Source organism: Motacilla alba, chromosome 1A (assembly GCF_015832195.1).
Source record: "Motacilla alba alba isolate MOTALB_02 chromosome 1A, Motacilla_alba_V1.0_pri, whole genome shotgun sequence".
NCBI classification, from domain to species: Eukaryota; Metazoa; Chordata; class Aves; order Passeriformes; family Motacillidae; genus Motacilla; species Motacilla alba.
The window spans coordinates 21,443,936-21,457,117 of record NC_052031.1 but is presented as its reverse complement, the minus strand read 5'-3'; the positions used below and the strand labels follow the sequence as shown (position 1 = coordinate 21,457,117).

At 40.0% G+C, this 13,182-nt stretch overlaps 1 protein-coding gene across 12 annotated transcripts in view; it reads left to right on the top strand.

Annotated features, from left to right (window-relative positions):
- Positions 1–901: 901 nt before the first annotated feature.
- Positions 902–13,182, top strand: part of LOC119708693 (hyaluronidase PH-20-like) — a 33,473-nt gene continuing 21,192 nt past the window's right edge. For 6 of the 12 annotated variants that reach the window (XM_038155379.1, XM_038155381.1, XM_038155373.1 and 3 more), the window contains exons 1-2: positions 1,011–1,083; positions 12,428–12,887. The gene's annotated coding sequence lies outside the window, so the exon portion shown is untranslated. Of the gene's footprint in view, positions 1,084–1,586; positions 1,909–12,427; positions 12,888–13,182 lie in introns of those variants that run through there. The other 6 variants (XM_038155370.1, XM_038155372.1, XM_038155371.1 and 3 more) reach the window with 6 other exon arrangements.

The following is a 13,182-nucleotide window of genomic DNA, read 5'->3' as shown; positions in this document are numbered from 1 at the left end:
TCCTCAGTGGAAGATTTGATGGTGTAGAAATGAACAAATGTGACTTATCATATTATCTCAAATTTCTTGGGAATGGACCGCTTCCAAAATAAGGTGAATTTATCTGCTGATTGAAACATAAGAGTGACATTGCCTTTTCTTATTTTAACCTTCTTTATTGAGTATTTTTACACAGTGCAGTCCAAACTTCTTTCAGGACAACATGAAAAAACCGTAGATGTTTTGCAACTCAGTTTGCCTTGGTAACTCTGCGTCCCACGCTGGCTTCCAAGGCTCTGCTTTCTGAGCAGTTCCGCGTCCTTTGCCGTGCCATGGAGCTCCTGACAGGAGCCCCCGCAGCTGGTGGAGCAGCACAGCAACAGGGTCAACAAACCAACTCCTCTGTGTCATTAGCTGGGCCACACAGGGAGAGGGAATCAGAAATGCAGCCTGTGTACCCCGGCAGAGGGGGGCACCCCCTTGCTTTGCTCCTCATGAGAAGCAGAATTTGTACAGTTCCTTTGCAGCTCTGCCCTTCAGACTTCCTGGCTCTGTCTTATGGGCAGAGGTTTCATAAATGTGCTGGGGCTGCCCGAGCACCCCACAGCCACTGCTGTGCAGCACTGCTTGTCACTGGGTTATGTCCAGCTCCACTAAGGAGCACAAGCTCAAGAGGAGTCACTCAAAGCACAAACACACTTCAAGCCTCCACCTGTCTGTCACATTTCTGACTTGTGCCGTTTCAGGAGCTCACAGATTTTCCAATGGCTGGTTTTCATTCTCTTCATATCTATGATCAGGGACTTCAGTTTTTACAAAGTACCACATGCTTCCATCTGCATTCCAAGGGCTCTCACCCCTCCTGATCTGAAATGCTGGGAGGAGGTTGGGATTGCTTTGTTTGCTGTGCCAAAGAGTACATGCTGTAACAAGTGAATGTGGGCATTAGTGGTGTGCCACAAACTTCACTCCGTGCCACTCAGGGAAGGACTGGAGGAACTGAATGTCTGCCAGCCAGTATAAAGGTAAGGCAGCCTGGGAACAGACAGTTCTGGTAGCTCCCTCCTGCAAAGCCTGGTAAGCAGCAGACCTCATCAGAACCAGGTAAAAAACCTCTGTATGAATTTCCTTATTTTGGTTTAAGCCTGCTGCTGTCTGAGCTGGGTCATTCCTAAGTGAAGGGTGGGATTCAGGTATACCTCACCTGGCCTGCAGCTACTGTCCCAGATGGACATGGAACTCCTGTGCACCCTGTGTCACACCTGCCAACCCTATGGAGATGCCTGGGACAGAACACAATATCTATAATATATTGTATATAGACAAGTAGATCATTACCAAGAGTTTTTAAATCCACTTGCACTGGGGTTTTGTGGCTTTAGTCTGCATAAATTCATGTTTGTAAAATAAATGTCTGTGTCCTAATATATGGGAACATTCACAAAGATGGTTTGTTTCTCTGTGCTTGATAATAAATGCAGAATGGTAGCAACCACAATGAACTAAGATTCTTACACCTAACCTGCAGATGTTACCAAAGCCCTAAAATCTTCTGCTCAGGTACTTCCTAGCACTCTAGACTGTTACATTCCTTCAACACAGCCAGTTTCCCTAGCAATGTCTTGTCACCGAGATGATCCTCTTGCCATCTGGCTACCTGGAGACCTCTTTCACATTTATGATTTGGTGCCATTCTCTGGAATTCTCAACTATGTGACCAGCAGTGAGTGATATGCTAAGTGTCCTTAGAACATACTCCTGAATATCTGAGGAGGAACCAGATGATGCTGATAAACCCCAACTCTATCCAATTTCATTCAACAGCCTAGTACTGTATTTTCAGGTTTGGAAAGCGATAAAGGCTCTAATAAAGTTGGGAAGGTATTTGGCCTGAATTCAGGACCCTGGCTGGAATAATATGCTGAATAGGTAGGAATGACTTGAGTTTTGTTACACCTTTGATTTCCTGGAGGCAGCCAGACTGCTCTATAGTAGAATTTTTCCTGAGTGTCGCTCTCCTGCGCTGCAGCCTGCCCCCCTGCAGCCTGGCTGGGGGGGGATAAGGGTGCTGCTCTGGGACATGTGTTTATGTTCAGCTGACAGCATGGGTCCAAGGCACCCAAACAGAGACAGGGCTGGAGACTGGCATGTCTGCAACATCTCTAGGGCAGGGAACAACAGCCCCAGGCTGGATCCAACTGGGGCTCCTGGAACTGGGGCTGGAGGGAGGGACAGAAAGGCTATCAATGCTCTCAGGGCCACAGCAGGGAGGTGTTTGGTCCTCTTCTGTCAGTCACCATGAAGGTGTGACCTCCAGGCATGAGAGGAACGACATCCATGAGAAACTCTGGATGCTGTGACATAGGTACTTCTCCTAATACCTCGGTGGGCAGGAAGAAGCCTCAAGTTCCCTAAACCATCAGCAGGTGTCCTGTCTGGGTGTTTGGCCTGAGAAAGGTGGGCCAAAAGAGTTTTCTGAAGCCTACAAGTAAAATATTTAGAACCAGATCCCTCCCTGTCAGGCGAGAACTCTGCAGGTTGTGGGCAAAGTGCTGAGGCAAGACCTGTCAGAACTGCTCTGCCTTCTGTCCTTAACATACTTTGTGACCATATGAAGGTCTGTGATTGCTTTTCACCTTCAAAAAGCTTCCTAATTTTCATCATTTTAATGGGATCTGATGTGGAAATATCTAGCACTAATTACCCCTAATACAATTTTTTTTCCTGACTGGAATTTACATATTTTTTAAAGAATTGTTTGTCTCATTTAACCTTAGAATTGAATAGAGACAGGTCACTAATGTGGAGAACTAGAAATACAAGAAAAACTAAGACAGACATTTGGGAACCTCTTTTAATAACAAGCTAAGAGTAACAAAAGAATAGCTCTACCACACCGATTTTCTGGTTACAAGTTTGAAAACCTCTCCAAACCACCTAACATCTTAAGTGCACAGTCCCCTCATTTTGAACACAAAGCTTTTAATATTCTAATGAGCCAGGAAAAAAAAAATTAAGAGCTTTACACACAGAATAGCAAATGACTTAAAATGTGCATTGGTTCCTTTGGAAAAAAATAGCTGAACTCTGTGAGGAGTATCTACTAAAAGCTGTTTTTCAAGGATACTGGGCATCATTTCATTACTATATTGCACAATCTGTCAAATTTATTTGCACGTACACAGACAGACCTGTCATAAACATTACAGCATTGGTTGCTGCTCTTAACAGTGTTAGTGTTGACAACAAGACTGTGCATTTGATTTTCAGTGTGTACATTAATTCCCACCCGTCTGGCACTGTAAAACGTAAAATATCTCCTAATAGGCAGAACCCAGGGCTACAATATCAAAAATAACTGAGAATTGACACATACTCAAGATGACAAATACTCTTCCTACTAGTTTAATGGCAATAGTAGTGGCAGTGAGATTTCAAAAATCACCTTCTCTTGGACAGACCCACTTAGTAAAAAAAAGTGATGCTGGCAGGTGAAAAAACATCAGTACAAAGTGGTAGAGCTTGTTAATCTTTGCCAGCTCATCGTGTTTGCACATGGTAATGGCAATAAAGAAAGACCTGTCACTTGGAATTATTTCTATCAAGGTACTGTAATTAGCTTTTAGGCAGATGAGCAGTATACTAAATAGAGTAATTTTTGGCCTGTTATTCCACCACCCATTTTTTCTGTGAGAGAACACCCTACAGCCTAGACAGGCCTGCTGTATCCCTGTTTATCTCCACATTGAGGGGTCATACATTAGGATAAATTTATTTTTACCATTAGTTCACCTACTAAGGAGCATATAACAGCCTGTAAGCCGAATCAACACAGGAAGATTTTAGAAATGAGCATGCAAAGGAATTCTTTTTATTGAAGTTTCACCTGTTAAACGATACCTCTTTCTTTTCCTTCTGAAGAGCAGCAAAAAGCCAAAAGTGAAACAGGTGGGACAGAAATGAGGGCAATGGCTTAGGAACTTTGTTGCTTTTTCCCTGGATCAATGTCCTGCAGGGAAGGGCTCCAGTCACAGCAGGACCTCAGCCCAGGGCACCCCCAGCTGCACAGGAGATGATCCTGCTCCTCCTGAAGGGGAGGTGTTGGTGCCCTGGGCCAGGTTTGACTTCAGAGCCAGGGCAGTGGCCTTTGAAGGGTTTTTGAAAGAAACCTGAAGGCAAAAGGCAAGGCTTGGGGGAAAAAAACCAAAGAAACAACAACTTGGAACAACTGTCAGAGATCTTTATTTTCAGCTGCATTTTCCAGCATTTATGTCTTCTTATTTCCAAGGGATACAGATAATGCAATCCAGATGCTTCTCTGGCCATTGCTTTAAAGCTCTTTTTTTTTTTTTTTTCAGTCAGGAAATGACAAAATCTTTTTCTAGCTGTTTCGTTTCAACAACTGCTTTTGCCTTCAGCTTTTTAACTTCTAACTAAATACAAAATGAAAATGAAAAGTAATTTCAACTAACAGACAAATTTTTCTTCTCAGAACATTTTGATATTGTGCAACTTTCTCTCCCCTTTTCACTGAGGTTTTATGTTATAGAAAAAAGAAAAAATTTCATTTTTATCAGAAATAAGTTTAATGAAAAAGCTCCCAATTTTAATGTGAAATGGCTTTTCTAGCAGCTTTAACTCCTGTGCTTTAAATACTAAAGTCAAAATACTCTTTGAAACATTTGCTTCTGCACCCCTGCAGAAAGTGTTTAACATTTTAAAGCCTGAGATATTTAGAATGTAAATAAACAGGTGATAGGGATATTTTTTCTAACATTACACTGCAGGCTCTATGTTCTGTGTTCAAGAATGTATTTTACCAACCAGCTCCAACTGATTTAAATGGAATTCAGGCTTTGAAAAGCTTGAAAGACTTAAGTGGCTCTGTGGGCCTAAACCCTACTCCCTCTGGTCTAATGGATAGTGATAATGGTAATTCAGGGATTACAGCACTGAAATAGAACAAGAAATAGCACTCAAATTTGAGTAAGAACTGAGCCTAGAGAAGAAGGTTCAGTAACAGTCACCTGCACCTTCCAGCAATCCTTGCCCAAAGCAAACTAAGTTTGAACTCCCAGGGAAAAAAGTGGAGAGTTTTCTTCCAGCCTGCCACAGTCTATGCTTCTTGCAAATTTTTTTAAAATTAAAAATACAAGTGGCACAAAAATGCCACATATATCCTATTCTGACGGGCTTATCAAAATTAAGAACAGAGAAATTACTGGAAATTGCATTCAAAAACCTCACCTTGGAAATTTGTCTGGTTAAGGAAACTTAGATGAGTTTCAGATACAGCTGGACAGCTTTTTGCAAGCTGAATAAAGCTTCTGAATATTCAGGTCTCTGAATTTCCTCCAACTGATGAAAACCTTGGTTTCAATGTTTATACTTCTGCATCTAAAATCAGACTTTTATACTTTAACCAGCACTTCAGGCCAAACAGAAAGTTTAGCATGTAGAAAGGTCACAAAACAAGACACTGAATTTACTGGCTTTAGGCAGAATTGAAGGTTCTTCCCTTTGGGGCTTGAGTGTTGTCAGTTTTCCATACTGCAAAGAGCAAATACCTCAAAAAACTTCTCTAAGGGTCACAAGCCAGCTGTTCCTTTCTACCCCATATAAACTGCAAAATTCACCAGCATATCACTTCCCCCCACTATTATTACACTTTCTATTGCTCCCACAAAACTATTCTTCCCTCAGTCTTCTGCTTCCTTTCTGCAAGAATTCTCTATATCCACTATCAAAAGCCAAGTTCAGCGACAGACATTCACCCACTGGCAAACAAAGCTGCTCTGAAATTCTTCTGGGCTGAAATAAATCCCTGTGAGGTGGGTGAGATAATAAGGTTTTGGTGCCTGTAGTGAACTCTTTGTGTGGGGCTGCTGAGCACCGTTCTGCAGAATTAAACCAGTCAAGAATACCAGTGACAGCCACAATAGCTAATGGGCTTGTAAGGTGATTTGCATAATGAAAAGTCTGTATTAATGCTAACTAATTAACTTGGAAAAATGACTTTTGAAAGAAAATATACTCTTCCCTTTGAAAAAACAGTAGAATATGTAGAGAGTTCATATGATTGCTTTATTGCCAAAAAGACTGAGTATCAGGCTAGGGGTGGGGGAAAAATTACTGTGTTAGAAAATATGGTGATCTAAAAAAAAAATGTAGATCAAACTGGAAAATTTTACATAGGATCCAATAGGATTGTGAATTCTTTGCCAGAAATGTTTAAACTGTTATTTTCCATACAGACACATCAGAGACTTCGTTATCAGCTCTGCAGGGAATTTGGTTTACCCAAGCTCCCAGGCTGGTACAGCCAGATTGCCAAGAGGGGGAAAGCAGAGGGTGAGCACTGAGGACAGCCCAGCTGGATGAACACCTCACACCAGGACACCACCAGCCACTCAGGACCAGTGTTCAGGGGATTCTATACACCAGTGCCCCATCCCTCCCTCCATAAATGTAAATCACCCACTGCATTATTAATCCATACCTCTGGATTAGTAGTTGCTATGATTCTTGCAATTGTCTGCAAGGAACCAGAAAGGAGGAGTTCAAGCAGGGTTGGGATGATTCCCAGCAAAATATCTCACTTTTTGGACCCTGGAAGAGCAGGAAAACAGAGATTTTTGTCTTCAGCCATTTTGTATGGGAACATGAGAAGAGGTGCCCCCTCCACCTGCCAGCTCCTCTGGAGGGGTGTGAAAGAGTGAAATTGCAGGCTGGGTCACTCTACATACCCTGAGTATCTGGGCCTTTAAAACCTGGTCCCCCAAAAGAGGGGCTCTTTGCCTTCTGCCTACACTAGTTGTCTCAAAGTTGGGATTTTTGAGTCCTGGGTACATGGTGGTAAGGGAACTTCAGAAAGCATCCTACAGAAAGTCTGCCCACCCAGGGCCAGCTGGCCAGCACGGGCTGGGAAAGATGCTTGAGTGTTTGTGGCTTTGGGCATCTTGCTGCCTGACACATCTCATCTTTTACTGGCCTAAACTCACTTTTTTTGCAATCACTTCAGGTCATTCACAGAAGGCCAACTGCACTTTGAAGATGGAAATGTTGTAAATGCCAAACAATCTTGTGGTTATTTACATGCAAATTTGCATTGTATCAGTCATTTACATTATAGCAATCTAAATGATAAGGTCAGAATTAAGCAAAAGGTCAAGAGTCAACATTTTCTACCTGAAACTAACGTGCCATTAAAAAATATTCAACTAAGCTGAGTTCAGGTAGCAAAATTGATATTTATCATGTTTTCCTTAGATATTGGGCATGTAGCCTTCAACACTTCAATGAAGTTGCCACACACTGCCTTCCTGTGGCTCCTGGAAATATTTTCAGTCCAAATTTCAACATAAAAATCCACGACAGCAGAGCAGTAGTTCCTGTGTCCCATTTACAAAATAATCCTCTCCCTCAGCTCTTCAGAACATTCCACTGATTTCTTCACATTTTAAATCTTTGGATATCTCTAGAAGATGGTACTACCCATAGCACAATCAACAAAAACAAAAGTGCTCTGACTTTAATGGCACAAAGCCAGATCCGAAGGCAAGGCCTTTTATAAGCAATTTTTTAAAAATTAGTGATGAATGCAATAAAGAAATATATTTACTTGCACCCCCCCCCGTTCCTGACAATATACATTTATTCTCTTTTCTTTGTTCCTTTGTATTAGCCATCTGTAATATTTTTGAATCTGGTTACCTTTTTTATCCTCCTGTCCTATTTCTGAATTGCTCTTTAGCACTCCTGTGCAAGGCCAAGTTCTTCTTCCTCCAAGTTATCAAAAAAATTGTGTTATAAGAGGGTCCTGATTATTTTCAACATGTATTTCCATTCTGCAGTATTTTAGTTTTACCTTGCATGAACAAATTCAGATTTATTCACAAGTAAAAACAAGAAAAGACCTGTGTTTGCTTGATTTTCCCTCAGAGCCAAGAGCCAGTGAATAAGTAAATTGTATTCACTGGGAATCAGAGTACATTTTCTGAGTTAGTGGCAGCTCCCAGGGAATTAGTTGTAGGAAATTGTTCAAGTCTCACAGGCCACTGGGCATGGGGGAAACTTAGTGGTAACAACCAGAGAATGCAAGATTTTTCTCCCTCAAGGAAAGGGAGATAGAGAAAAATAACAAAAAACAGTTGCTCAGTGACAGAGTTGTATCTAGGAAAAGAAATGCTGAAAGAGCATAACAAATATCAGTGGCTAACAAACAAGTAGCTTCATCTAACTGCAAAAAAACCCCAAACAATTGAATTTGGTGTAGCAGTGGGACATCATAAGGCAGTGTCCCTGCGCTTGCAATATTGCACACTGACCTGACTAGAACACTACCTCAAAAACATTATGAGCAACTTAGGGGAAAAGAACATGAACAGGAATGAAAGAGACCACTATATGTATTGTATTGGTATATGTATGTGTGCATATATATGTAAAATGACTGATTATACAATGATTCTTGGTAAAAGGACAAAATCATAGGCTATAATAAAAATTGCCGTAGGTACCAGAAAAGGGAGGATCTACCTTGTATGATGTCAAAGGTTATGAATGGTCTGGTGACTATTAGAGCAAATGAAAAGTTGTAAGATTATTTTACTCTGTGGGAAGTATTTGAAAAGAATATGTGAATTTTGGGGATATACATACATTTTCAAAGAAGGGACCAGGTGACCTATTAAAATTTATCTCACTTGGAAGATTTTGACAAATATATCCAGGGAATGAAATGTCATAAACTTCAATATCATCAATATTTTTCAACAAAAGAAGTTAATCTGACACCTTGCTCCTGTACTTAAAAAATTAAATAATTAATATGTACATTTTCATTGCCTGAATTATTTTGAATTAAAACAATTCCCTATATAATGGGCATCTTTTGGAGCTAACTTGGTACAGGCAATGCTTTGACTTAACTGTCTAACACAGTATGCTCTTTGGAAAAGTTATCAATATACATGTTTTCATTTTACTTTTTGTCCTTTTTTTCCTTTAAAGTAGGTGGTTATTAGAATTTATATAAGTTTATTGACTACTAGGCTAAACATCAAGCATTCATTTATGCAGTATCTTGGAGAAGAAATAGATGAGCCACTACACCAGAGAGTTGCTGCCCCAGAGGGTCCCCAGCACATCTTCAGACCGTGCACTGACTCAAATTGAGCAATTTTGTGATGGTATTCACACTGTCCCTTATCACATCCTGAGTAGTACAATGCCGTGCAGAAAGCACTTCCATCTCCTTGGCAGAGAAATTATGTATCATTTTCTGTGTGAATAACTGACTATTCATGTCTTGAATTCATCTACCTTACCTTTCGTGTGCTAATTAGAGACCTGCTCTCATTAGGTACCATCTGCAGGCAACTTAGAGACAGGCACTTCTGCAGGGTGCTTGCTCCCCCCTCACACACTGCTGGGCATTTCAGAAGGACTTGAGAGGTTCCTGCAGAGACAGTCTTTGACAACTGCATTCCTAAGACAAGGATCTCACCTAAATGCCTGAAATTACCTGGAAAGGGCTCTGTGGCATCCAGTTCATACAACTGCAACCATTTATGTCTGTGGACCCAGTTACTGCCCATGATTTATTCAGCCAGTATTAGAAGGAGAAAGTATCTCCTGGCAAGGCTAAATCTACCAGATAGGTGTTGTACAAAGGTGGGATGGGTCATGCTTTAGGGGTCTTTTTGTGTCAGTGATAGAATGTCTGGAATAACGACCTCAGAGCAGGGACATAACTTTTACATGGGTGATAGAAATCCAATCCTAAATGATAAAGGAAAGTATCAATTTGGCAGCTGAACAGTCATCTTTTTGCCCAGAAGGATAAAATAGGCAGCAGGATGAAAACTTCTTTGTAACGTTATGTGAGTGTCATTTGAAGTTATTAGGCTCCAATTTGCCTGAAGAGTGGGGAAATAGCTCAGTCTTCATTGCCATTAACTCAATTACTTCCAGCTGTACCACACATTTTATGCCAGAGCACTGAACATTCACTATACAAATTTTATGTGATGAAACAGGTAGATTAGGTACTAACTAAAATTTCAACTTAATTGTGATGCCATGATAAACAAAAAAAAAAAAAAAAAAAATTAACTGTAGATACTTTGAGCACAGTAAGAGAAGAGATGGGGAAAGGACCAGTATAAAGATGACAGGTTAAGAAAGATTTTGATGTCCTCAAGTCTTGATCATCTGAAAGGGTCTGCAGATCATCTGATTATCCCTTGCTTTCTTAGTCCTTGTCTAAACTCGAGTGGACAGGGAGAATTTAAATGTTCCTTCATCCCTTTTAATATTTTTTCCATTTCAGAACAATAAAAATTATTACCATATTTTCCCAATAATCTCCTTTAAAGTATCCTTCTTTCCTTCCTGCTCATGCTGTTTCTCCTAGACTTCCATTAATTTCTACTTTGTGCTGTGTCTTTGTTGTGCTACTTAGCTGATTACTTCAACCTCAGTATAAATTTTTGCATATGTCTCTAGTCAGTAGAATCCATCTTTTTTCTGGTCATTCCTTACACGTGAGAATTAATTTTCTTTTTGCACCCTAGGCCAGAATCCTGGCAGAGCTGTAGGCCATAAAAGATATTCTACTAAATATGGTTGCAAAATGGTTATGTATCCTGTGGTAATCAGAAGTGATTTACTTATTTGAAAGTTAATTATTACTTCCATAAGCTTTTCTTAACAGCAATGCAAAAATTCCTCTTTATGAAATAGGAAACTCTAACTATTGTTTAATCTATTGTTAAATTCTTCTTTCATCTGGGAGCATGTGGATTCAGAAGTAATATAACAACAGAGAAAAAGGTGCTTCTTGACATTTTTTCTTTGCTGATGATATTTAGAATGGGGTTCCTACATTCGCATATTTCACCAGTTGCAAGATCTTTCCCTTTTCCTCAGTAAAGTGATAATTTCCTTTATGTTCAGAGAAACACCTGTCCTAGATGGTTTGCTCAACACAGAAGCAAGAAATAGCAAAAACCCACTACCTAAAACACTCCTGCATAAAGCTTTTGAATTTTTTAATCTCTATCTCACACTCACGTTCTGTTTGTTTCATAATGATCTGATTATAGGTGTTTTTGTTACCAAGTTCAAATATCTGTATGGTTTGAAAAGTGAAATTGGAAATAAGTAATTCACTGTTTTATAGAGGCATTCCAGAAGATGGTATATCATCTTTATATAGACAGTTTGCAAGTAAAGTCAAGCTTAGAAGAAACTGTAATGGTTCTCAAATGACTAGTTGAAGAGTATAAAAAATACCCTCCAGAAATTCTGCCTCTATATTGCAAAGAATTAAGCTATTTGAAACCAAATGTAGTCTAGACATGAAATTCTCATGGAAATTGCCATTTCCTAAAGCTATTCCTTTAGGCTCTGAAAGTATTGGATACTGCTGTCTTGAAGTGTAGTGCAATTTCTATAGCATACAACAACATTTTAAGTCCATGCAAGATAAATAACCCATGAACCCAGCTGTCACTGCTGCCTAGAATCACCATTTCACTTACCATGGGTCCTCCTGAATGTATTTTGGCACTAGCCTTTATGACTCCAAGTGGTTCTTTTCATGTCTTTAACATGTAGATTGCTAGCCTGGGAAAACACTTACCTTTTCTACACTGCTTTGCAATCCAAATGAACTGCTACTTCTGTAGCTTTCAGAAGTCATTTAAATTAGTTCCCCAAGCAGGTGAAGCAGTTCCAAGGCAGTTTATAACGCAGATTTTCTTTAAGGCTGCATTCCAGCTGTTTTAGATGTGGAAACTTACTGGTATGGGAGCTAGCAGGTAAGCAACCTCCTACCCCAGTCCCTCTGAAAAGTCTTGGGTTTTTCATTTTTAATTCAAATTCAGGTAGACATTTTCATACAGAACATTTATGGCCTACTTTAATAGGCACTTTTCTCAGCAGGCTTAGTAAATTGGAGATTTAGTTTTTAAAGGTAACAGACAGTAGGGTATGTTGCTTCAAGCATTCCTTTAAACTGAGATTCTTATTTATTTAAATAATGCATAAAGTGCATAAAGGCTTTGTCAGACTGGACTTAAAATTACTTATATTATTGTTCTCAATATGGAAATCACGAGCAAATCTGGGTCTGATGTCTCACTCCAGTAGAAAGAAGTAAAAAGAATCTTCTAGTGGTTTTTGCATGAGGGACAAACCACTTCTAGATAGATCTAATCAGAAATGGGTACTGATCTATTCCTGATTTCTTCAGAAGTGATATATAAGCCAGTAACAGGGAAAGAAAATAAACAAAAAACTCTTCTGGAACCCTTGAATTTTGTGCAATACAGGGCAAATATTGGTCATAACCTTTTAGTATCTACATTCCAAAACTTTCTTCCAGTGTCGTAATAGTTATAGCAAAGCTGTAAGGAGTTTTAACTCTCCTTGCCTTTACAAGCAGGTTGTGGGGAGAAAGCAGACTCACCAGACAAGTTTTGAATGCTCATGGGAAAGAACAGATTTTACTTCAAGAAGGTCTTGGAAGAAAATCCTTGAAATCAATCTGAATCAAGTTGATACATGCAAAGCTGAGGAGGACAAAAACCCTGTCAATCAACTACACTGTGGAGGACTACTGGATGGGAAGAGTTTGATCAAACTATTTTTTTAAGAGAAAACACCAATCGGTTCTAAAAAAATAAAAATACCTATCAGAAACTAGTAGGGAATATAGCAGTCCTTAAGAAATTAATCTAGTCCACATTGATGAGTCAAATACTGTTTCTCAGAGCTGGAAATAGAAAAGGCACTGATCTCCCTGCTCCTGCTTGCTGTGCTCCAGTGAAAGACAGCTGAAGGTGATTTTAGCTGCCCACACCTGTGCTACCTGTCTCACTGCACATGTAGAGATCATCCAGGTGAGAGATGAGAGGGGATTGTAACTCCTCCAGTCACCCCAGACACAGAGGGCAGAGCTTATTCCCAGGAACTCTCCTTCCTCCTTCCTCCTTCCTCCTTTTGCACAACACGTTGTGAAGGAATAACCAGGAAACAGAGCCTCCTCCCCCATGAGTCTCGAGTGTATCTTTGCTTGGGGCAGTGATATCTTTCTGTGTTTGGGGTAAAGGCCAAGAAGCAAGGATAGTTTTTGCTAGTCAGTATCACCTGTCATATTCTCTACCCTGTATTATTCCCTGTAATGGCTAATCAGTA